Source organism: Papio anubis, chromosome 12, assembly GCF_008728515.1.
Source record: "Papio anubis isolate 15944 chromosome 12, Panubis1.0, whole genome shotgun sequence".
NCBI classification, from domain to species: Eukaryota; Metazoa; Chordata; class Mammalia; order Primates; family Cercopithecidae; genus Papio; species Papio anubis.
Genome location: NC_044987.1, coordinates 60,863,088 through 60,889,855, shown reverse-complemented (window position 1 = coordinate 60,889,855; position 26,768 = coordinate 60,863,088). Strand labels below are relative to the sequence as shown.

Genomic DNA, 26,768 nt, shown 5'->3' with positions numbered 1-26,768 from the left:
AGACCAGTGACAACCAGCTGAGGAAATCATCAGTTCAAGGCCTCTACCCTCAGGTTTTTTCATTTCTCCTCCTAAGGTCTTCTTTAAGCACACAAACATTGTGTTATGTTAGCTTCTCAGAAAGTATTTCTCAGTCTGGTTTCAAGGAAGACATACAACTGCCCCAAGCCTTCACTTCCCAGTTCCCAATTATGGTGGCAAATTTCAGCCACTTTTTAGAACTATATTGAACTAGCATGTGTACACACACTTGCATAAATGTCTGACTTCCCCATGTATACTCCTTAAGGAGACAGGAAGAAAAATAGAAGGGAATATTTAATGAGCACCAACTTAACACTTGATCCTTTCCTATATATTCTCTCATTTAATAATCACTGTAACCTTGGGCAAGGAGATATCTATAACTCTATTTTTAGAGATGAAGAAACTATGCCTCAGAAATGGAATGATTTACCCAAGGTCTGAAACTTGAAGCCACATGTCTGGGTTGACCAACACTTTTCTACTACCTCATGTTAGGTTCCCCATATCTTATTTTATTCATTACTAAATATTCACTTAACACAGTCTGCTGAATTGCATTATACTAAGCCACTCACTGAACAAAGTAGCAACCAGGAAAAGCAACTGAACAGAAAAATAAAGGACAAATTTAAAACTCTGACAATTAATGCAGGTTCCAAAAAGAGAGAGAGAGAGAGAGAGAGAAGCAGCAACATCAACCCCAACAAGCTCTTCAGAGCCCTAATAATGGCAAGGATTGAAATAGCCAAAATGCATGTTGATAGATCTCCATTCCAGAATTTTATCTCCTCAGCCAGCCCAGCAGAGTCCCTGGTAAATTACTGCCAGTCAGGCACATATCACAAATGAATTACAATAAGCAGATGCAATCTTTCCCTGTAGCCTTCCCACTCTTACAAAACCACCAGGAACTAAAGAAAGCTTTTGTTCTCCATCTGAACTGCTGGTAAAGGGAAACTGGGTTTGAGAAGCAGATGGCTTGTCAAAGAGCCTAAAACCTAAAGTGAAAAGGAAGTAATTTATTAAAACCAAACATTCCAAAAGAGAAACCAAGCTTCTCTGAGGTGACAAAGAGTGTCTTCATTGTCATGGGTTGCCCTCTAAACAGAGCGTCCCCAAATCACCTTGTAGGAGGGGCTGAGGCGAAGAGTCAGACTAGCTCTAGCCACATTCATCTAGATTTTTCTAAAAGTAAGCATCATTTGTTTGTAGCAACGGTGTTTAGAGATTTGACTATCAAAGTATTTTGTTATGGAAGAAAAGTACTACTACAGTAGTTAGATCCTCAATATTAAGAAGAGGAGACAAAAAGGAACTTACAGGTTAAATAAGATAATGTAAGTAAAGAAGCTAAAAACTGAGTTAGCACAAAGTAGATGATTAATTTGGCTGTGCAGTTCAATCTGCTATGCAACTTAAGTCCCTTCCCCTCTCTGGGTCTTCATTTTCTCAATTCAACAGTTAAATGGTATAACATTTAACTTAAAAAATCAATTAAATGATCTCAAACACTCCAGGAATATAGGATACACAATCAAGACTCTTTATTTTTATTTATTTATTTTTTATTTTTATTTTTTGAGACGGAATCTCATTCTGTTGCCCAGGCTGGAGTGCAGTGGCACAATATTGGCTTACTGCAACCTCTGCCTCCCAGGTTCAAGCAATTCTCCTGCCCCAGCCTCCCGAGTAGCTGGGACTATAGGCGCAAGCCACCATGCCTGGCTAATCTTTTGTATTTTTAGTACAGACGGGGTTTTACTGTGTTACCCAGAATGGTCTCGATCTCCTAACCTCATGATCTACCCACCTCGGCCTCCCAAAGTGCGGGATTACAGGCGTGAGCCACAGCACCCAGCCACAATCAAGACTCTTTATTAGACAAGAAGTTCTCACTGCTCCTTCTCAGGACTAAGAGTTTACCTCTACCTGTCTATCAGCCACTTCTAAGCCAGGAGCATCCTTTACTGTGCAGCTCACCATCTGTGCTGGATGCTTCATTAAGTGTAAAGCTGATACTGTACTTTGTTAGAAGGCTAGTGCACAAATGTTACCTAGAGATGAATAAATCATTCCAGTTGTGTTGGGTTGCAATTGCAAGGACAGCATTTGTGGGTCTGAAAACAGATGGTCTTATAAGGATGGAGGATTTGGCTCTTATCTGAATTTCCTAAGGCAAGCAGGTTTGGATCAGCAGGAAGCCGGACGGGGAAGTGCCAGAGTAGAGCCAGTATCCAGTGATCAGGAAAGATGACAGAATTGCACATGCAGTTTCTTTCCATAATAAATGAATATATCAGAGGATGTAATTACCAAAATCCCAAGCTCTTATTTTTGTACCTACTCATCAACTTCTAAATCATTTTCTTTTTTGTCCAACACTTTCTTATTTCAACACAAAGACGTGCTCAGAGAAATCACCCAGTAAAGCCCTGGCACAAAATAAGAACTTTAAGATTTACTGACTAAAACAAACTGAAAAAAACAAACAAAAACAAATTAAACTGATTTGATAAAAGTAGAATAAATGCCTATGTTATTGTCAATAACAGTAGGTATGCATTAAACACGTTAATGTTTGAGGTCTAGGTATTTTACATACATTCTCTCATTCAATTCTCAAGGTAACCTTTATATTATTATCTCCAGTTTATAGATAAGAAACTTAAAGTTTCAAAAAGTCAAGCTGGGCGCGGTGGCTCACGTCTGTAATCCCAGCACTTTGAGAGGCCGAGGCGGGTGGATCACCAGGTCAGGAAATCGAGACCATCTTGGCTAACACCGTGAAACCCCGTCTCTACTAAAAATACAAAAAATTAGCCGGCGAGGTGGCGGGCGCCTGTAGTCCCAGCTACTCGGGAGGCTGAGGCAGAAGAATGGCGTGAACCTAGGAGGCGGAGCTTGCAGTGAGTCAAGATCGCGCCACTGCACTCCAGCCTGGGCAACACAGTGAGACTCCATCTCCAAAAAAAAAAAAAAAAAAGGTCAGATACTCTGCCCAGAGTCAGACACTAAATTACCTAATGGAAGTCAGAACTAACCCCCACTCCCACCCCTACCAAGGGCTAAATGACTCCACAACTTTATGCATTTTGTCCACCTCCTGCCCAACCAATTGTCTTCTTACTATTCCACAAAATGCACCTGGCTCATTCCTACCTCTGGATCTTTCTACTTGCTGTTTCCTCTGCTGAACACTCTTCTATCTTCTCATGGCTTACTACTTAAAATCAATCAGGACTCTGCTCAAATGCAATCTCTTCAGAGAGGCTTTTCTTGATCATCACCCCAATATATGGTGTTCCCTTATCTTGCTTTATTTTTTATTATGGCCCTTACATTATATTCTTTATTATCATATTTGTTTACTGTCAGTTTCCCCCACTAGAATGAAAGACTTATGAGGGCAGGAACTTTGTCTTAGTTACAACTATATCTCCAGCACTTTGAGCAGTGACCACTAGAGCAGGTGCTCATCAAATATTCATTGAATAAATAATTAAATTAGGCCGGGTACAGTGGCTCATGCCTGTAATCCTAGCACTTTGTGAGGACAAGGCAGGCGGATCACCTGAGGCCAGGAGTTCAACACCAGCCTGTCCAACATGCTGAACCCCCTCTCTTCTAAAAATACGAAAAATGAGGCCCGGCGCGGTGGCTCAAGCCTGTAATCCCAGCACTTTGGGAGGCCGAGACGGGCGGATCACGAGGTCAGGAGATCGAGACCATCCTGGCTAACACGGTGAAACCCCGTCTCTACTAAAAAATACAAAAAACTAGCCGGGCGAGGTGGCGGGCGCCTGTAGTCCCAGCTACTCGGGAGGCCGAGGCAGGAGAATGGCGGGAACCCGGGAGGCGGAGCTTGCAGTGAGCTGAGATCCGGCCACAGCACTCCAGCCTAGGCGACAGCGCGAGACTCCGTCTCAAAAAAAAAAAAAAAATATATATATATATGAAAAATGGCCGGGCGCAGTGGATCAAGCTGTAATCCCAGCACTTTAGGAGGCCGAGACGGGTGGATCACAAGGTCAGGAGATTGAGACTATCCTGGCTAACCCGGTGAAACCCCATCTCTACTAAAAAATACAAAAAACTAGCCGGGCAAGGTGGCGGGCGCCTGTAGTCCCAGCTACTCGAGAGGCTGAGGCAGGAGAATGGCGTGAACCCGGGAGGCGGAGCTTGCAGTGAGCGTAGATCCCGCCACTGCACTCCAGCCTGGGCGACAGAGCGAGACTCCGTCACTAAATAAATAAATAAATAAATAAATAAATAAATAAATAAATAAAAATAAAAATACGAAAATTAGCTGGGTGTAGTGGTGCATGCCTGTAGTCCCAGCTACCCGGGAGGCTGAGACAGGAGAAGCACTTGAACCTGGGAGATGGAAGTTGCAGTGAGCCAAGATCGCATTACTGCACTCCAGCCTGGGCGACAGAGTGAGACTCCATCTCAAATAAACCAACAAACAAACAAACAAATAATAAATGTGCTCACAATCACAGAGCTCTATAATATTAGTGTAAAAAGGTAGTTGCTATATAATAGAAAGACCACAGGCTTTGAGATCAGGCAGACCTGCATTTAACTTTATCACTGATTATGATAGTGTAATTTTAGACAAGTCCCTAAACTTTTTTTTTTTTTTTTTTTTTTTTGAGACAGAGTCTTGCTCTGTCACCCAGGCTGGAGTGCTGTGGCGCGATGTCCACTCACTGCAAGCTACTCCTCCCGGGTTCACGCCATTCTCCTTCCTCAGCCTCCTGAGCAGCTGGGACTACAGGTGCCTGACACCACATCTGGCTAATTTTTGTATTTTTAGTAGAGACAGAGTTTCACGGCATTAGCCAAGATGGTCTCGATCTCCTGACCTCGTGATCCACCCGCCTCACCCTCCCAAAGTGCTGGGATTACAGACGTGAACCACTGCGCCTGGCTCCTAAACTTCTTTAATCTCCTCATCTGTAAAACAGGTATAAATATCTAAGTCCCACAGATTTGTTATGATGATTAAATGAGATAAATTTATGAAAATGCTTTGTGTAAGCTATAAAGTATTATAGAATGTTTATGATGTTTATGATGATGATGGGAGAAAGTTTAGAGACAATCTAGTTAAGCCCTTCACTTTAGAGATCACCCCAAGGCCCTAAAAGGTAAAGTGAACTATCCAATGTCCCACAGTGATTTAAAACCAAACCATAATTAGACTCTAGGACTCTAGGTAATCACACTAGGACATCTGGCATTACCCACCACAGATTACCTGATTTCTGGAACTCCACTTTCTCTAGGTTCTTCCTCTACCCCACCGGCTACTCCCTTGATCTTCTCAACTTCTCTATGTTAGAGTGTCCAGAGTTTAGCAGTCAGATCTCTTCTGTGCTCTAACTACACACATTTCCTAGGTGAGCACATCTACTCCATGGCTTTATATATGCTAATTACTCCCAAAATGTATTATCTCCAACTTGAACTTCTCTGAATTTCAGACTTGTATATCCAACTGCCTGACATCTTTTGGTTATCTAATAACCATCGTAAAAATGTACTATTTCCAAAACCAAATGTCTGACTCCTTCCTGCAAACCTGCTCCTCCCACTGTTTCCCATCTCTATAAGTGGCAATTCTAATCTTGTAGTTGCTCAAGGCAAAAACCTCCGAATCTTCTCTATTTTCTTACTTTCATAATCCTTATCCAATCTATCAGCAAATTCTGTCAGCTCTACTTTCAAAACATACGCTGATTCTAACCATTTCTTACCATTACTACACTGACTCAAGCCTTCATTAATGCTTTTAACTATTGTAACAGCCCCTGCTTTTAAACTTGCCATCTGCTTATCCTGTCTCTCTCTTCCCAGAAGCCAAAATGATCCTTTTAAATTCAGTTTGGAGCATGGAACTCCACTTTGTTCAAAACCCTGCAATGAGTTATCATCTCAGAGTAAAATACAAGGTCATTACCATGACTTACCAGGTAATCTAGCTCCCTTTCACCTATCTAATCTTACCCCACAACACTCTCCTCCTTGCTCCATACTACAGTAAAATTAAATTTCAGCATCAACATTTGTGTTGTTTAGACACCATTCTGAGGGGGCCAAAAGCACAGAAACCAAGAATATGCAAGCCTTGGATTGCTTAAGCTGAACAACAGGAAAATTCTCCTCTTCATGTTATTCTTTGAAAAACCAAGTACATTCTCACTTCAAGGACTTAGTACTCATAGTTCTCTCTGCCTAAAGCATTCTTCCTTCAAATTATCAATACGACTTGCTCCTTTATTTCATTAAGATCTCTACTCAAATTTCACCTCATCAGCAAGGCCTAAGTTAACTGATTGTATCTAAAATAGCTCCCTCCCTTTCAGTCATACCCTTTTCCCATATACTGCCTGTTTTTTTCTATTTACTAGGACACAACTGAAAGCACGGACTTTATTTTATTCACTGCTGTATCCCCAGAGCTAAGATCATATTGTAAGTATAATCAATACCAGTAATCAATTTCAGCCATTAATTGTTCTTTTTCTTTTTTTTTTTTTTTTTTTTTTTTTTGATGGAGTCTTGCTCTGTTGCCCAGGCTGGAGTGCAGTGGCACAATCTCAGCTCACTGTAACCTCTGCCTCCCGGGTTCAAGCAATTCTTCTGCCTCAGCCTGCCGATTAGCTGGGATTACAGGCACCCACCACCATGCCTGGCTAACTTTTCTATTTTTAGTAGGCATGGGGTTTCTCCATGTTGGCCAGGCTGGTTTCAAACTCCCAACCTCAGGTGATCCACCTGCCTCGGTCTCCCAAAGTGCTGGGATTACAGGTGTGAGCCACCACGCTCAGTCCATTAATTGTTCTTTAACTATATCTTAAGTGTTCAATCTGGTCTTCCCCTAAACAGACTGAATATTCTTCGAAAATGGCCATTTTCTAGATATCCTGAGTACTTTCAATTTAACCTAACAGAAGTAACCAATCCTGAGTACTTTCAATTTAACCTGATAGAAGTAACCAAAAGAAGGAAAAATGATAAGATTAAGCTATATTTATTTCCTCTGGGACTCTCTTATAATCAACTAACAAATCAGTATTAAGCACTTTTGGGTGCAGAGTAGCATTTTTTTTTTTTTGAGACGGAGTCTCGCTCCGCCTCCCGGGTTCATGCCATTCTCCTGCCTCAGCCTCCCAAGTAGCTGGGACTACAGGCACTCGCCACCATGCCCGGCTAACTTTTTGTATTTTTAGTAGAGGCAGGGTTTCACCATGTTAGCCAGGATGGTCTCGATCTCCTGACCTCGTGATCCACCCGCCTCGGCCTCCCAAAGTGCTGGGACTACAGGCGTGAGCCACCACGCCCAGCCGAGTACCATCTTACTAAAGAAGGATATCACCAAGCTAGGTAGTAAAGCATAAAGCGATACATAAAGTGGCTCATATTTATAATCTCAGTACTTTGGGAGGCCAAGTCAGGAAGATCTGCTCAAGCCCAGGAGTTAGAGACCAGCCTGGGCAACATAGCAAGACTCTACCTCTACAAAAAATAAACAAAATTAGCTGGGTATGGTGGCACATGCCTGTAGTCTCAGCTATTCGGGAGGCTGAGGCAGGAGAATGGCGTACCCGGGAGGCAGAGCTTGCAGTGAGCCGAGATCCGGCCACTGCACTCCAGCCTGGGTGACAGAGCAAGACTCCCTCTCAAAAAGAAAAAAACAGTAACAAGGTGAGCAATGAGCTAATGAAAGATGTTCAACATCATTAGCCACCAGGGAAATGCACATCAAACCAAAATGAGATACCATTTCACACTGAGTAGGTTGGCTAAAGAAAAAAGACAAACAACAAGTGATTACAAGGATGTGGAGAAAATGGAACCTTCATACACTGTTGGTAGGAATGAATGTGAAGTGGTACAGCCACTGTGGAAAACAAGTCCTCAAAAGGGTTAAACATAGAGTTACCACATGCTCTAACAACTCTACTCCTAAATGTGCATCCAAGAGAAATAAGAAACCTATGTCCACATAAAAACTTATATGCTAATGTTCACAGCTACATTACAAATAATAGCTAAAAGTGGGAACCATCCAAATGTCCATCAACTGAAAAACGAATAAATAAAAGGTGGCATATCCATACAATGAAATATTTAGCAATAAAAAGGAATGAAGTACTGATACATGTAACAACATGAATGAACCTTGAAAATGTATATATTGATATATATATTTTTTGGAGACAGTCTCCCTCTGTCACCCAGGCTGCAGTGCAGTGGCACAATCTTGGCTCACTGCAACCTCCACCTTTTGGGTTCAAGCGATACTCTTGCCTCAGCCTCCCGAGTAGCTGAGATTACAGACATGCACCACCACATCCAGCTAATTTTTTGCATTTTTAGTAGAGATGAGGTTTCACCACGTTGGCCAGGCTGGTCTCTAACTCCTGACCTCAAGAGATCCACCCATCTCAGCCTCCCAAAGTGCTGGGATTACAGGCATGAACCACCACATTTGGCCAAACTTTGAAAATATTACACTAAATGAAAAAAGCTAGCTATAAAGGCCACATGTTATATTATTCCATTTATATGAAATATCCTGAATAGGCTGGTGATTGCCTAGGGCTGGTGGAGAAGGGGGTGCAGAGGGTGATTGCTAAAGGGTACAAGTTTCTAATAGGTAATGAAAATATTCTAAAACTGACTGTGGTAATGATTATACAACTCTCTATATACTAAAAACCACTCAACTATACAATTTAAATGAATGAATTATGTGGCATATGAATTATATCTCAGTAAAGCTCTTTAACTTTTAAAATGTAATCTTGGGCTTATTTTGAATTCAACTTAATATTTATTGAATACTATATACTCTTTTTTTTTTTTGGAGACAGGGACTTGCGCTGTCACCCAGGCTGGAGTGCAGTGGTGCGATCACAGCTATACTCAAACTCCTGGGCTCAAGTGGTCCACTTGCTCCAGCCTCCCAAAGTCTTGGGATTACAGGCGTAAGCCACAGCACCCAGCCAACATACTCTTTATTTTACCTAATATTCACGACAAAAAAATCCTATGAGATTAGGGTTATCAATTCACCCATTTTGCAGACAAAACACCTACATCTTACAGAAATTAAAAGATTTAAGGTTTTTTAGAAAGTTATCAGGGCCAAGAGTTGATTCTGCATTCACTATCTCAATCTAGGGCTCTTTCTTAGCTCTTCCCACTTCTTACTACTGAGCATACTTAAGACCTAGCTTATAGTTCTTATTTATAAAAGCTTCTATGGATTAATAAACCAAAGACTAAGATCATAAGAACACAGATTGACAACTACAGATTGAGAGAATGTTTGCCAAAGCTATATATCATAAGATCCCATATCCCTGCATTTAATTATTTGGTCAGCAGTAGTACTCTGTTACATGAAAAGAAGGGGCTAAGTCTGATTCCCAAGTTCACCTATGTGGGGGGCGGGGCGGGGAGAAAAAGTATAGAGTATTTCCCAGCAAATCAATCAAGAGCCATAAGCACTTTGGACTAATTTACAACTGACTAACCAATTTTGAAATAAGACAGCTTCTCAACAACACTACTGGAAAGCACCTATTAAAAAGCCAGCTGTTGGGCTGGGCACGGTGGCTCACGCCTGTAATCCCAGCACTTTGGGAGGCTGAGGCAGGCAGATGACCTGAGGTCAGGAGTTCAAGACCAGCCTGACCGAAATGGTGAAGCCCTGTCTCTATCAAAAATACAAAATTGGTCGGGCACGGTGGCTCACGCCTGTAATCCCAGCACTTTGGGAGGCCAAGGCGGACGGATCACAAGGTCAGGAGATCGAGACCATGCTGGCTAACACAGTGAAATCCCATCTCTACTAAAAATGCAAAACAAATTAGCCAGGCATGGTGGCAGGCGCGTGTAGTCCCAGCTACTCGGGAGGCTGAGGCAGGAGAATTGCTTGAACCCGGGAGGTGGAGATTGCCGTGAGCCGAGATCGCGCCACTGCACTCCAGCCCGGGTGACAGAGTGAGACTCCGTCTCAAAAAAAAAAAAAAAATACAAAATTAGCTGGGTGTGGTGGCACATGCCTGTAATTCCAGCTACTCAGGAGGCTGAGGCAGGAGAATCGCTTGAAACTGGGAGGTGGAGGTTGCAGTGAGACTAGATCGCGCCATTGCACTCTAGCCTGGGCAACAAGAACGAAATTCCATCTCAAAAAAAAAAAAAAAAAAAGCTAGCTGTGATGAAGATTATTTTTAGGGTAATGGAACTGTTCTATATCTCGACTGTGGTGTGGTGACAGTTACACAAAGTATGCATGTATTAAAATTAAAAGAATTTTATTACAAGTTTGATTTTACTGTTGTTAACTTTAAAATAAAATTTAACAAAAACTGCATATGAAAAAATAACAACAAAACAATTACAATTTTAAAATGTGCAAAGAACTTGCATAGACATTTCTCCAAAGAAGATACACAAACGGGCTGCACACAGTGACTCATACCTGTAATCCTAGCACTGGGAGGCCAAGGTGGGAAGATTGCTTGAGCCCAGAAGTTCAAGAAAAAAAAAAGAAAGAAAGAAAACAAAAGGAAGAAGAAAGAAAAAGGAGGAGGAGTAGGCAGAGAAAAAGGGGTGGGGGGAAGAGGAGGATGAGGAAGAAGAAAGAGGAGAAAGGAGGAAGAGGAAAAAAGAAGAAATACAAATAGCCAACATGCATTTTAAAAGATGCTCAATATCACTAACCATTAGAAAAATGCAATCCAAACCATAATATCACCTGATATCCATTATGATGGCAGGTATTAAAAAAAAATCCAAGACAAAATAGAAAATAAGAAGTGTTGAGGATATGGGGAAACTAGAACCCTTGTGCACTGTTGGTGGGAACGTAAAATGGTGCTGCTGCTATTGAAAATAGTGTATCTGCTTGCAGGAAGTAACAAAAGAAAAAGAAAAGAAAATAGTATAAACCTTCCTCCAAAAATTAAAAATAAGCCAGGTGTGCTAATGCACACCTGTAGTCCCAGCTACTTGGGATGTGGAGGCAGGAGGGTCGTTTGAGCCCAGGAGTTCAAGGATAAGAGTGTACTATTATCATGCCTGTGAATAACCACTGCACTTCAGCCTGGGCAACATAGTGAGACTCCATCTCTCAAAAAATAAAAATAGAATTATTATATCATCTGGCAATTCCATTTCTGGATATACATCCAAAAGAACTGAAAGCAGAATCTTGAAGAGATATTTGCGTATCTGTGTCAGTGCAGCATTATTCACAACAGCCAAGAGGTGAAAGCAAACCAAATGTCCATCATTGAATGAATAGGGGGGGAAAAAGGCGTGGTATACACATACAAAGGAATAGTATTTAGCCTTAAAGGAGAAGGAAATCCTGTCATATGCTACAGCATGGATGAACCTCGAAGACATTATACCCAGTGAAATAAGCCAGTCACAGAAAGACAAATATTGCACGATTCCACTTACATGAGGTATCTAAAGTAGTCAAACTCACAGAAACAAATAGTAAAATTGTGGTTGTCAGGAAATTGGAAGAAGGAGGAAGGGACAGTTGTTGTTCAATGGGTATAGAGTTTCAGTTTTGCAAGAAGAAAATGTAGAGATCTGTTATGCAACAATGTAAATTAGTTAATACTACTAAACTAAACTATACACTTAAAAATGGTTAAGACAGTAAATTTTATGTTACGTTTTTCATCATAATTTATAAATAAAATAAATAAGTAAGCAAGCAAGCTGTGTATACATGGTAGTATGAAATAGGAAGTAAGATAATAATAATAATAGCTAACATTTACTGAGTGCTTACTATAAGCAAGCACATTATTTCGCCCAACTGTGACTAAGGTGGGGACTATTATGACCTTTCTTTAAAAATGACAAAGCTCAGCCTAGAAAAGTCAAATCACTTGCTCAAGATCAAACAGCCAGGGGCTCCAAGACACTGTAATTCTTTTTTTTTTTTTTTTTTGAGACAGAGTCTCACTCTGTGGCCCAGGCTTGAGTGCAGTGGCGTGATCTCAGCTCACTGTAAACTCCGCCTCCCAGGTTCACCCCATTCTCCTGCCTCAGCCTCCCAAGTAGCTGGGACTACAGGAGCCCACCACCACGCCCGGCTAATTTTTTGTATTTTTAGTAGAGACGGGGTTTCACCATGTTAGCCAGGATAGTCTCGATCTCCTGAACTCGTGATCCGCCTGCCTTGGTCTCCCAAAGTGCTGGGATTACAGGCGTGAGCCACCGCACCTGGCCAAGACAGCGTAATTCTTTAAGCTGCATATGACAACCAGTTATATCTACTCATTTTTTAAGACTCATAAAGATATAATACTTTCTTGAATCCCTCTCCCCACTCCCAGAACTGACCTAATCCTAGAGAGAACCCTAGATGTATTTCTTTTTTTTAACTTGATTTTTTTTTTTTTTTTTTTTTGTGAAAGGGTCTTGCTCTGTTACCTACACTGGAATGTAGTGGTACAATCATGGCCCACTGCAGCTTTGACTTCCTGGGCTCAAGAGATCCTTCTGCTGAGTAGCTGGGACTACAGGCGTGCACCACTAAGGCCAGACAATTTTATTTTTTGTAAAGGTGGGGTCTCCCTATGTTGCCCTGGCTGGACTTGAACTCCTGGCCTCAAGTGGTCCTCCCTCCTTGGCCTCCCAAAGTGCTGGGATTATAGAAGTGAACCACCACACCTGGCTCCATAGACCTTTCTCTTTTTTTTGTGATGGAGTTTTTCTCTGTCGCCCAGGCTGGAGTGCAGTGGCATGATCCCGGCTCACTGCAACCTCCACCTCCCAAGTTCAAGCAATTCTCCTGCCTCAGCCTACCAAGTAGCTGGGATTACAGGCATGTGCCACCACGCCCAGCTAATTTTTGTATTTTTAGTAGAGATGGGGTTTCACCATGTTGGCCACACTGGTCTCGAACTCCTGACCTCAGGTGATCCACATGCCTCGGCCACCCAAAGTACTGGGATTACAGGCATGAGCCACTGTGTCCGGCCTCCATAGACATATTTCTATCACAGTACCTACCACATTTAATTGTACTTGCTTATTTACATGTCTGTCTCTCCACTGATCGGCACCTCTAGATCTGAGCTTCCCATAGCCGTTAACCATTCATAGCTGTTTAAATTCAAATTTAAATTAATTAAAAGTAAAAAAAAAAAATTAAAATTCAGTTCTTCAGTCTCACTATGCATATTTCAAGCACTCAAAATCCACACATAGCTGGTGACTACTGTATCGGACAGCATGGATATAGAACATTTCCATCACTGCAGAAAGTTCTGCAGGACAGTGCTATGTCTAAATTCTGTGTGTTCCCGCAGGCACAAACAGTCTAGCAGGCAGTCTGGCAGGAGCTACACCTAAGTCATTTTTGTATCCCAGCATCAACCTTTAGTAAACCTCCAGTAAGTGTTTCTTAGCAATGACATGGGTAACACAGAATTTGTTCTACCTTATTATCACATACCACCCATGATTTAAGTTCCATACATTCAATGTCCCTTACAGGCTAGCATCAGTGTAATAACCCACCATCATCCCAACCTGTGGAAAGAGGCAGGAATCACAATAGGTAGAGCTAATCAGAAAGTCTTTGTCTAGTCCTTCACCCCAAACCAAAGTTCCACTACTTACTGTGAGACTTGATTAAGAAGAGGGTTTATTTCTTGCTTCAGGTTTGGCATGTAATTAAACTGCAGGTGTTTCTAAAAGGAATTTTTTTTCAAACATTGGAACAACCTCACAACTTGGCAGAAATAAAAATAAGAAGACTGGTTGAAATTTATCATACTTTTTATCATATCATTCATACTCTATGAATAAATATATATGAATGAACATATCCTCAGGATGCTCTTTATATTTAAAAAAAAATAGTCACTTGACACACATTTTCTGAGGAACTGTAATAAAGAGAGATAAATAGTGTTGGTAGACAGAAACTTAAATTGGAATAATAGAAAGTGGTAAGAGCTCTACAATAGAAAGAAATGCTAGGAACTATGAAGACCACAAACGAGGATCAGAACCCAGTAGTGAAATGGAATAGAAGGTGGGGAAACCACAAAGGAAGCTACTCAGAGATAAGCCTCAATTAAGTTTTAAAGGGTAATTAAGGCCGGGCTTGGTGGCTCATGCCTGTAATCCCAGCACTTTGGGAGGCCAAGGCAGGCAGACAGCTTGAGCCCAGGAGTTCAAGACCAGCCTGGGCAACACGGCAAAACCCTGTTTCTACAAAAAATACAAAAATTAGCCAGGTGTGGTGGCAGGTGCCTGTAGTCCTAGCTACTCAGGAGGCTGAGGTGGGAAGATCACCTGAGACAGGGGGGTCGAGGATGCAGTGAGCCGTGATCATATCACTGTACTCCAGCCTGGGTGACAGAGTCAGATCCTGTCTCAAAAATAAATAAATAAACAATAAGTAAATAAATAAATATTTTTTAAAAAGGAGGGTGGGAGGGGTGTACCAAATAGAGATAAATGTGATGGATGAAGATACAGAAATATGACCTGGACAACAGGTGCAAAGTAGTTCAATTTGGCTGGAACAACATATGAAAAATAAAGGAGAATTTAGCTGGGCGCGATGGTTCACGCCTGTAATCCCAGCACTTTGGGAGGCTGAGGTGGGCAGATCACAAGGTCAGGAAATCGAGACCATCCTGGCTAACACGGTGAAACCTGTCTCTACTAAAAATACAAAAACAAAATTAGCTGGGCGTGGTGGTGGGCGCCTGCAGCCCCAGTTACTTGGGAGGCTGAGGTAGGAGAATGGTGTGAACCCAGGGAGGCAGAGCTTGCAGTGAGCTGAGATTGCGCCACTGCACTCCAGTCTGGGCAACAGAGTAAGACTCCGTCTCAAAAAAAAAAAAAAATGGAGAATTTGAAGCTAATGAGGCAAGCAGAGGCCAAACCATGAAAGAGCCTGCAAGCTAAGTTAAGGGGTTTGAATTTTATCCTCCAAGTTACGAAAAAAACCCTGGAAGATTTTAAAGCAGAGAAGAGTGCAATCTGTATTCAACAAAGCTCAGGGAGAAGCAGGAGGGAGGACAGATTTGGTGGTGGTGAGACAGCAGGTAGGGAGACCAGTCAGGAAGTTATTGCAAAAAGTAATGAGACAGGAACTATCTGATACAAATAGTTTTAAACATACCCTATCTTAAATGGGTCTCTCTCCATTAGTCTATGCCTCTCAAAGCTGGAGCACCATGATTCAGTTATATAGCACAATTACAAAAACAACAGTTAATTCTATAAACTAAAAATTTAACTGCACTCCTTTATTCAATAGCCATTCCAGATTTCGAACTAAAACTGCTCATTCTTCTCTTTCCTACTGCACATAATTTTGGAAAAACATTTCAGCCAGACGATCACATCTGTGCAGTGTGCCACAAGTGTAAACAATTTAACAGGAGTTTAATGAAACATTTCCTATTCAATTGGAGAAAAAGATTAGAAAATTCTAACATGGCAACATCAGGTTGCAAACTGACATTTTTTAATTAGCTTTTTTAAAAAATATGAACATGCCAATTTTAAATCCCATCTGGTTGCATGTTGCAGCTGCCCTGAATGAATTTCCAGTTATTATGCACTTGGCTAAAGCATTCAGAACTGCCATGTGCTATCAGCAGCAGCAGCTACAGTGCAGTACTTAGGAAGTACTTAAATACCCATGCTGGTACAAAAGGATTTCTTAGTCTGTCCTGGAGAGAAAGGAATATATGGGGAAGAGGAAGGAACGATATCACATTTTTAAGAAAATATATTTCAGTTTTGCCTCCTCTCCTCCTCAAAAGCAATGGACTTTCTTATCTTTGACCTCACAGAGCCTTAGCCTACAGAGTTTTACCTACTCTTCTGCCTTGTATAAACAAAATCCTAAGAACCAAGGATTCTGAATTGGACTAAAACTGGGTTCAATTCCAACTCTACCTCTCTTACAAACTGTGAACTTGGGCACATTTCTTAATCTTCCTTAGACTCTATTTCCTCATGTGTAAATGATAATGCCTAACTTTGAAGAGCTGTGGTAAAGATGAAAGAAAATGTATATATAAAATATCTATACAATGTCTGGCTCATATGGGCATTCATTCAATACATGGTAACATTTAACACTCTCCTTTGTATTCCACTATAATTTGTACTTTACAGTAATTATGCACCTTCTTTAAAAGTTTAATAATTAAATGAATTAATTTAGGTAAAGGCTTCATAACAGTGCCTGGCACACAGTAGGCAAGCATTAAGTATCAGTTGCAGTTGTTGCTATTACATACCAATATCATAGTATGTTTCATAGTGAACTGCAATTTCTTTATTAGTTGTTTACCTTCCTATCTAGTACTTAGCATAAAACCCAGCACGAAAGAGGTACTCAATTAACATCTGTTAACCAGTTGAATAAATAACGGATGAGGCCAGGCATGGTGGCTCATGCCTGTTATCCCAACACTTTGGGAGGCCAAGGTTGGTGGATCACTTGAGGTCAGAAGTTCAAGACCAGCCTGGCCAACATGGTGAAACCCCATCTCTACTAAAAATACAAAAATTAGCCTGGTGTCGTGGCACACAACTATAATTCCAGCTAGTCGGGAGACCGAAGCAGGAGAATCACTACAACCCAGGAGGCAGAGGTTGCAGTGAGCCAAGATAGCGCCACTGTCTTCCAGCCTGGGTGACAGAGTGAGATTCCGTCTCAAAAAAATAAACAAATAAATAAATAAATAATGGATGAATGACTGAAGGAATGAACTGAATTTATCATACAATTTTGCAAAGTAGCCATTCAATATTGTTTTATAAATTAATTAATCCTATCAAGCCCATATGATAAGAAAGGGAGTTATTATTATGGCCCTTTTTACAGATAGTAAACAGAGGCCCAGAGAGATCAAAGGTTAAGGTCACCCAGGTAGAGTAGAATCCCTTTGGTCTCTCAGAAACCAACTCTAGATTTTTTTTCAACGAGACCTTAATCTCTCTCCATATTTTAAATATTACCTACGAGATCGGTCAAGTTTTTTAAGTCTCTACGGTTTCAAAGTCAGAAGATGCTACCAATAAATGATGGAAGGGTGAAAAAGGAACATGACCAAATGAGAAGTTCAGTATCTCCTCTTTGGGAAAAAAGGAATAAAGACCTGATTTCATCTGGCCTGAGCATAGAGAAAGCAATTAAGTATGACTAATAAGAGCATAAAGCCCTCGCTATAAACAAATGAGGATGGAGGACAATGAGAGGGTCAAATATGAAAGGCAGTATGGGGAGTTAGAGCCACTCATCTACTCCTGTAAAGAGCATGACTACTCACAGTCTTTCTGGGGGGTAGTCATTCTTTCATTTAACAAATACTTAGTCCCTGCAATGAACTAGGATAATAACAGTGTATATCAAGAGCCTTAAAAAAATTACACCTGGATGGGCGCAGTAGCTCATGTATGTAATCCTAGCACTTTGGGAGGCCAAGGCAGGCAAATGGATTGAGCCCAGGAGTTCAAGACCAGCCTGGGCAACATGGTGAAACCCCGCCTCTACAAAAAATTAAAAAATTAGCCAGGTGTGGTGGCATGCACCTGTAGTCCCAGCTATTCAAGAGACTGAGGTGGGAGTTTGAGCCCAGGAGGTGGAGGTTGCAGTGAACTGAGATTGTGCCACTGCACTCCAGCCACTGCAGTCCAGCCTGTGTGAAAGAGCCAGACGCTATCTCAAAAAAATAAAAATAGTAATTCCAGCTACTCGGGAGGCTGAGGCAGGAGAATGGCGTGAACCTGGGAGGCGGAGCTTGCAGTGAGCTGTGATCCGGCCACTGCACTCCAGCCCGGGCGACAGAGCAAGACTCCGTCTCAAAAAAAAATAAATAAATAAAAATAAAAAATAAATAAAAATAAAAATAAATATACCTTCACTCCAGTTACCCTATTCCTATTTATCCTAGGAAAACTATAAAAAAAATAAAGACTGAGGCCAGGCACAGTGGCTCACACCTGTAATCCCAGCACTTTGGGACGCCAAGGTGGGAGGATCGCTTGAGCCAGGAGTTCGAGACCAGCCCGGGCAGCACAGTGAGACCCCATCTCTACAAAAATAAAAACTTTTAATAAGGTGGGTGTGGGGTGCGTGCCTATAGTACCAGCTACTTGGGAGGCTAAGGTAGAAGATCACTTGAGCCCAGGAGTTTGAGGCTGCAGTGAGCTGTGATCGCGCCACTGCACTCCAGCCTAGGTGACAGACCCAGACTCTGTCTCAAAAATAAAAGGAAAATGCTTATGATATAATGTTAAATTAAAAAGCACTCCAAAAGACTACCTATAGTATGATCTTAATTATATAAAATAATTAGAAAATAACTTTTCAAAAAACCCTAAATGGTGAGTTTTAAAAGTAATCTCTGCTTGGCAGAATATAGAGCGATATTATTTGCCAAGTTTTTTTTTTTTTTTTTTTTTTTTTTTGAGACGGAGTCTCGCTCTGTCGCCCAGGCTGGAGTACAGTGGCCAGATCTCAGCTCACTGCAAGCTCCACCTCCCGGGTTCACGCCATTCTCCTGCTTCAGCCTCCCGAGTAGCTGGGACTACAGGCGCCCGCCGCCTCGCCCGGCTAGTTTTTTCTATTTTTTAGTACAGACGGGGTTTCACCGTCTTAGCCAGGATGGTCTCAACCTCCTGACCTTGTGATCCGCCCATCTCGGCCTCCCAAAGTGCTGGGATTACAGGCTTGAGCCACCGTGCCTGGCCATTTGCCAAGTTTTCTAGTTTTTCCATAACAGGCATTTTTCCAAAAAACAAGGTGAAGGAGACTTTAGGACAAAAAGTAAATATATAAAATGCCATCAGGATTAATTAAGATCATTAGAATCTCTGCTAGGTGAGAAATATATTAGAGGCATATTATTTTTACACAAAAAGATTATGTTAATCCTACTGAGAACTGACACAAATGCAAGGGTGAAATACAATGGGAGAGCAATAAAGAGAAAATCCCATCGGATTCCCAGGAGGTCGCTTTCATTTCAGAATGTCTGTCATCAGCAAAGCCAAGTTCAATGAGTAAAGAGAGAAATGAAACTTGATGGGTGAAGAAGATGGCAAGCTAAGACCCACTGCTAAAATCCATAAGTTCCTTAAGATCATGGAACCTGTCAATTACCATATAGTGTGACAAAGGCCATGGAAGGAAGGCAGCAGCAGGAATGTGGCAAAGTCAAGAGAAGGGCAAGGTAGCCTTTGTTGAAGATGACTAATTTAAAGGAGAAAGACATTAGCCTAGAGGAAAAGGGCATTCTACGAAAAAGGGAGAGACTAGAGAATAGAAACAGCTTAGCATGCCTTGGGAAATGACATTTATTTCAGTGTTACTAGAGTCCAAAGTGCAAGGCAGGCTATGGTGAAAGATGTAGTTGCAAAAGTCATCAGGGGCCTGTCTCAGAGGACCTGAATATCTGGTCTATGATTAAGCGAAGCAGCTATACATGAGTCAGTCAACAAGGGTACCATTCCAGTAGAAGAGAGAGTTAGGCAGCATTATACTAAAGATAAGTGATGGGTAGTTAAAGCAGAAGAGGAACACCCAGTCCAGCCTGGGGGCTCATGAAAGGCCTCTGAGAGAAAGTGACAAAGTAAGGCACAAAGGAAAAATGGGGCTAAGGTCCCAGCACTTTGGGAGGCCGAGGCAGGTGGATCTCTTGAGGTCAGGAGTTCGAGACCAGCCTGGCCAACATGTCAAAACCCCAGCTCTACTAAAAATACAAAACAAATTAACTGGGCGTGGTGGTGGGCACCTGTAATCCCAGCTACTTGGATGGTTGAGGCAAGAGAATTGCTTGAATCCGGGAGGCAGAGGTTGCAATGAGCCAAGATCACACCACTGCACTCTAGCCTGGGCGACAGAGCAAGACCCCATCTCAAAAAAAAAAAAAAAAATGGAGCTAAGGTCTGCAACATCCAAAGTGATGACACACAGTTGATACGTGGCCTAATCATAAACTGAGCAAACCAGGGAACTAGTTCCTGGCAAGGCTTCCAAAGAGGGAACCATTCTCATCACCAGAATGTAACCTCCAAGGACCTTGTTAGTCTTGTTCACTGCCAGGCTTCTAATACTAAAAATAGTGGGCATAAAGAAGCTGCTCTATAAATATTTGTGGGAAAAAAAAGAAAAAGAGAAAGGAAGGCTTGCTATTATATTAAAAAGCAATGGGTCTGGTAAGCTTCAACCCACTGTCATGTTAAAGAAAAAACAACAACAAAAAAAGCAATGGGGCTGGGTATAGTGGCTCACATTGTAATCCCAGCACTTTGGGAAGCAGAGGCAGGAGGATCACTTGGGGCCAGGAGTTCAAGACCAGCCTGCACAACATAGCGAAACCCTGTTTCTACAAAAAACAAATTTTTTAAATTAGCCAAGTGTGGTGATACACACCTGTAGTCCTAGCTGGTTGGAGGCTGAGGCAAGAGGATGGCTTGTGTCTAAGAGTTCAAGGTTGCAAGAAGCTATCATCGTGCCACTGCAGTCCCTCCTGGATGACAAAGTGAGAACTCTGGCTTTAAAAAAAAAAAAAACAGTGAGAACCCATTCCCTCCACCCCACCACTAGCAAATTAATAATAATAATAATTTAAATAATTAAATAAAAAGACAAATCCTATATGATTCTACTTATATGAGGCACTCAGAGTCATCAAAATCATAGAGACAGAAGACTGAATGGTGATTGTCAGGGGCGGGGGTAGGAAGAATGGGGCAATAGGGAGTTCCTGTTTAATGGGTAGACAAATTTCAGATCCGTAAGATAAAGAGTTTTAGAGATAGTTGACAGTGATGGTCACACAACATTACGAATGTATTTAATACACTAAACTATACACTTTCTTTCTTTTTTTTTTTTTTTTTTTGAGACGGAGTCTCGCTCTGTCGCCCAGGCTGGTGTGATCTCGGCTCACTGCAACCTCCGCCTCGCAGGTTCAAGCAATTCAGCCTCCCGAGTAGCTGGGATTACAAGCGCCCAACACCATGGCTGGCTAATTTTTGTATTTTTAGTAGAGATAGGGTTTCACCATCTTGGCCAGGCTGGTCTTGAACTCCTGACCTCGTGATCCACCCACCTCGGCCTTCCAAAGTGCTGGGATTACAGGCATGAGCCACCGTGCCTGGCCACTAAACTATACACTTTCAAAAAATCGAGATGATAAATTTTGCATGTATTTTACTGCAATAAAAAAAAATTGGGGGCCAGGTGCAGTGGCTCATGTTGGTAATCCCAGCATTTTGGAAGGCCAAGGCAGGCGGATCACATAAGGCTAGGAGTTCGAGGACAGCCTGGCCAACATGGCAAAACCCTGCCTCTACTACAAAAAAAAAATACAAAAATTAGCCAGGTAGGGTGGCACACACCTGTAATCCTAGCTACTTGGGTGGCTGAGGCACAAGAATCGCCTGAACTCAGGAGGCAGAGGTTGCAGTGAGCCAAGATCACACCACTGCACTCCAGCCTGGGCAACAGAGCAAGACCCTGTCCCAAAAAAAAAAGAGGAAAAAAAGCAATGGGAAATTCATAACCACCAAAAGGTGAAAGCAACTTAGGTGTCTGTTGATGGATGAATGGATCAAAAAACTGTGGCATATACATACAATGGAGTATTATTCAGACTTAAAAAAGAAGGAAATTCTGACATATACTAAAACATGATGAACCCTGAAGACATTATGCTAAGTGAATTAAACCAGTAATAAAGGACAAACACTATTATTCTACTCATATGAGATACACAGAATAATGCAATTCTTGGACACATAGTTGAATGGTGGTTGCCAGGAGCTGGGGTAGGGAAGAAATGGGAGTTACTGTTTAAGATGATAGTGCCCCCACTCCTGGCTAAATTTTTTTTTTTATTTTCAGCAGAGATGGGATCTTACTATGTTAACTAGACTGGTCTTGAACTCCTGAGCTCAAGCGATCCTCCTGCCTCGGCCTCCCAAAGTGCTGGGATTACAGGCATGAGCCACTATGCCTGGCCAAAATTAAGTTATTAATTTTAAAATCCTGTATTCATTAATTGGAAAATGTAATATTGTTAAGATGCCACTTCCAAAGCAATCTATAGATTTTATCAAAAGTCCAAAAACCTTTTTTTGTAGAACTGGAAGAGCCAGTCCTCAAATTCATATGGAATTGCAAGAGGATACAAATAGCAAAAATAATCTTGAAAAAGATCAACGAAGTTGGAAGACTCACACTTAACAATTTCAAAATTTACTACAAAACTATGGTAATCAGTACAGCATGATACTCGCATAAGGACAGGTATATAGACCAATGGAACAGAATCACAAGTCTAGAAATAAATCCATATATCTCTGGCCAATAAATTTTCAACCAACATGCCAAGACTAATCACTAATCAATGAGAAAATAAAAGTCTCTTCAACAAATGGTGCTGGGACAACTGAATATCTACAAGCAGAAGAATGAAGCTGGACCCCTACCTCAAACCACATATAAAACTTAATTCAAAATTAAAGACCTAAATTTAAGGGATACAACCATGATAAATCTTCATGACCTTGGATTTGGCAATGGATTCTGAGCTATGACAACAAACTAAGCAACCAAAGAAAAAATAAACTGGACTTCATCAAAATTTAAAACTTTTGTGCATCAAAGGCTATTATCAAAAAAGTGAAGAGGCCAAATGTGATAGCTTACACCTGCAATCCCAGCACTTCAGAAGGGCCAAGGTGGGAATTCAGCATCAGCTTGGGCAAACAGCAAGACACTGCCTCTACAAAAAATGTAAAAAAGAAAAATTACCCAAGCATGGTGGTGCACATCTGTAGTCCTAGCTACTTACGAGTCTGAGGCTGGAGGATCACTTGAGCCCAGGAGTTAAAGGCTGCAGTGAACTATGATCATGCCACTGTACTCCAACCTGGGCAACAGAGCAAAACCCTGTCTCTAAAAAAGAAAAAAAAAAAAAAAGTGGAAAGAAAACCTACTGAATAAGAAAAAATATTTGGAAATCATATATTTGATAAAGGTCTGGAATCCAAACTGTAAAAGAAACTTTTATAATTCAACAACAAAAAGGCAAAAAAAAAAAAAAAGTTTTTTTAATGGGCAAAGGACATGAATAGGTATTTTTCCACAGATATACAAATGGCCAACAAGTACATGGAAAGATGCTTAATGTCATTTATTAATCATTAGGGAAATACAAATCAAAACCATATGATATGCCATACTCATTATAACAGCTATTTATTTTTTAAAAATGAAGAAGGAAATAACAAGTATGAGCAATAATGTTTTTTTTTTTTTTTTTTTTTAGACGGAGTCTTGCTCTGTCGCCCAGGCTGGAGTGCAGTGGCTGGATCTCAGCTCACTGCAAGCTCCGCCTCCCGGGTTCATGCCATTCTCCTGCCTCAGCCTCCCGAGTAGCTGGGACTACAGGCACCCGCCACCTCGCCCGGCTAGTTTTTTGTAGTTTTAGTAGAGACGGGGTTTCACTGTGTTCACCAGGATGGTCTCGATCTCCTGACCTTGTGATCCACCCGTCTCGGCCTCCCAAAGTGCTGGGATTACAGGCTTGAGCCACCGCGCCCGGCCAGCAATAATGTTAAAAAATCTGAACCCTCAAATGTTGGTGGGAACGTTAAAATGGTGCAGCCATTATGGAAAGGTCTGGCAGCTCCTCAGCAAGTTAAACATAGAATTACCATACGACCCAGCAATTCCATTCCTAGGTATACACTGAACTAAAACAGGTACTAAAACAAATACATCTACCCACATGTTCATAGCAGCACTCTTCACAATAGCAAAAGGTAGAAACAACTCAAATGTCCATCAGTGGACAAACTGTAGCATATCCATACAATGTAATATTACTCAGCCATAAAAAGCTTTAAAAAGTAATGAAGTACTGGCCAGGCGCAGTGCTTATGCCTGTAATCCCAGCACTTTGGGAGGCCAAGGCAGGTGGATCACCTGAGGTCAGGAGTTCAAGATCAACCTGGCCAATATGATGAAACCCCGTCTCTACTAAAAATACAAAAATTAGCCGGGCATGGTGGCAGTCACCTGTAATCCCAGTTACCAGGGAGGCTGAGGTAGCAGAATCGCTTGAACCCAGGAGCTGGAGGTTGCAGTGAGCCGAGATCATACCATTGCACTCCAGCCTGAGCGACAAGAGTGAAACTCCGTCTCAAAAAAAAAAAGTAATGAAGTACTGATACATGCTACAACATGAACATCAAAAACATTATTCTGAGTGAAAGAAGCCAGACGCAAAAGGCCACACACTATATGATTTCATTTATGTAAAATATTTAGAATAGGTAAATCCATAGAGACGAAAAGCAGATTGGTTGTCGCCAGGGGCTAGGAGGGAATAGGAATGGGAATGACTGTTTAATGGATACAGAACTTCCTTTTAGGGGGATGAATGTTTTGGAACTAGACAGAGATGGTTGTTGCACAACACTGGGAGTGTATTAAATGCCACTAAATTGTTCACTTTACAGTGGTTAATTTCAACAACGATATATAAATTTCACCTCAATCAATCAATCAATAATGAGAATCCTCCATTCACACAAACTTCCCAAAAATTGTTTTGTTATCTTTTCTTCTTTCCATTGCCCAAACTGTAACCATAACAGATGGCAAAACATTTCTTGATTCTCAGCAAGAAAAAAACACAACAGCACTGAGGAGTTGTCACTAATGAGAACAATGTAAACAAAATCCTTAGTACCACTACTGCAGCATTAAATAAATCCAAGCAGTTATATCCACAGAATTAGTCTCATTTAAGGAAAGGCCAATGAAGGTTTTTTTCTTGTTGTTGTTTTCTGAGACAGGGTCTCACTGTCTCCCAGGCTGGAGTGCAGTGGCATGAACATGGCTAACTGCAGCCTCAACCCTCCAGACTCAAGCAATCCTCCCAGCTCAGCCTCCCGAGGAGCTGAGACTATAGACATGTGCCACCATGACCATGCCCAACTTTTTTTTTTTTTTTAAAAGAGATGTGGTCTCACTATGTTGCCCAAGTGGTCTTGAACTTATGGCTTCAAGCATTCTTCCTACCTCAGCCTCCCAAAGTGCTGGGATTATAGGCATGAGCAACCATGCCCGGTCTCCAATGAAGGTACTTTTGCTAAGGTGTGTGAAGATACCTGTTGCTGGGATCAGGAGACATGAAGAAACTAAGAAAAAAAAATACTGGGAAAAGTTTTCAATAGCTTTGTAAGCCTTCAGAATTTAAAGTACATTAAGAAATAAAAACTTAAATGCAGTGGGTACAAATATGGCAAATCTGAAAGCTAAACCTGACTAAGGCTATCAACCTGCCATGTGCTAAAAACAAATGTACTCACTCAGAGAAAAACTGAAAGAAGTACTACATACCTATTAAAACAGCTAAATTTAAGGAGTGATAATACTAAATGCTAACAAGGATGCAAAGAAACTGGACTTCTCATATATTTCTGGTAGAAAGGTAAAATGGTACACACACTCTGGAAAATAATTTGGCAGTTTCTTATAAAACTAAACATGCAGCCAGGCATCACTGCTCATGCTTGTAATCCCAGCACTTTGGGAGGCCAAGGTGGGCAGATAGCCTGAGACCAGGAGTTCGAGACCAGCCTGGCCAACATGGTGAAACTGTCCCGACTGAAAATACAAAAATTAGCCAGGCGTGGTGGTGTACACCTGTAGTCCCAGCTAATCAGGAGGTTGAGGCTGGGAGAATTGCTTGAACCTGGGAGGCAGAGGTTGCAGTGAGCCAGGATTGTGCCACTACACTCCAGCCTGGGCGACAGAGCAAGACTCTGTCTCAAAAAAAAAAAAAAAAGGCCTGGGCGCGGTGGCTCATGCCTGTAATCCCAGCACTTTGGGAGGTCAAGGTGGGTGGATCACCTGAGGTTGGGAGTTCAAGATCAGCCTGACCAACATGGAGAAATCCCGTTTCTACTAAAAATACAAAAAATTAGCCAGGCGTGGTGGCACATGCCTGTAATCCCAGCTACTTGGGAGGCTGAGGGAGGAGAATCGCTTTAACCTGGGAGGCGGAGGTTGCAGTGAGCCAAGATCGCGTGCCATTGCACTCCAGCTTGGGCAACAAAAGCGAAACTCCATCTCAAAAAACAAACAAAAAAAAGTTATCCTTTTCTCCTAGGCTTCCAGGAAATTCAGGGGTAAATTTGTAGCTCACCTACAGCAACTGGGGAGACATACATACATACATACATACATACATACATATATATATATATGTTATTCTATTTTCAATAGTACTCAGCGTTTTTCTTTTTTAGGTTATTTTACTAGATTACTTTTGTAAACTACTCTCAATCCCTTGTGGAATAAATAAAGACCACTCAAACATGGTAAATGCTACTCTAGCCCTAATAAATATGTTAAAATTATTCCATAGAGAACTAGAAATGGCACAGCCATTCCCGCTTTTTTTAAGCATTTGATCATACAAGCAGAGCCATTCACTTTTTTTGTTGTTTGTTTTTTAATTCACAAACCAAGATCTTTATGAGACCTCCCTTCCTTTACTGAAATAACTTTTACTTTTATATCTGTATCAACTAAGGGGTAAAAGTGACACTAGTCACTTTGGACAATAAAAATAAATTTTTAGATAATTTTAATACCCTCTTATCCCATATGATTCTTGATCTTGAAG

The 26,768-nt window shown here is 41.4% G+C and overlaps 1 protein-coding gene across 5 annotated transcripts in view; it reads right to left on the bottom strand.

Moving 5' to 3' along the window:
* Positions 1-26,768, bottom strand: part of FAM168A (family with sequence similarity 168 member A) — a 198,847-nt gene that overhangs the window by 136,408 nt on the left and 35,671 nt on the right. Inside the window, exon 2 of one of the 5 annotated variants that reach the window (XM_017948748.3) lies at positions 22,775-22,850. The exons of the other annotated variants lie outside the window; for them this stretch is intronic. The gene's annotated coding sequence lies outside the window, so the exon portion shown is untranslated. The remainder of the gene's footprint in view (positions 1-22,774; positions 22,851-26,768) is intronic. 5 annotated transcript variants of the gene reach the window in all.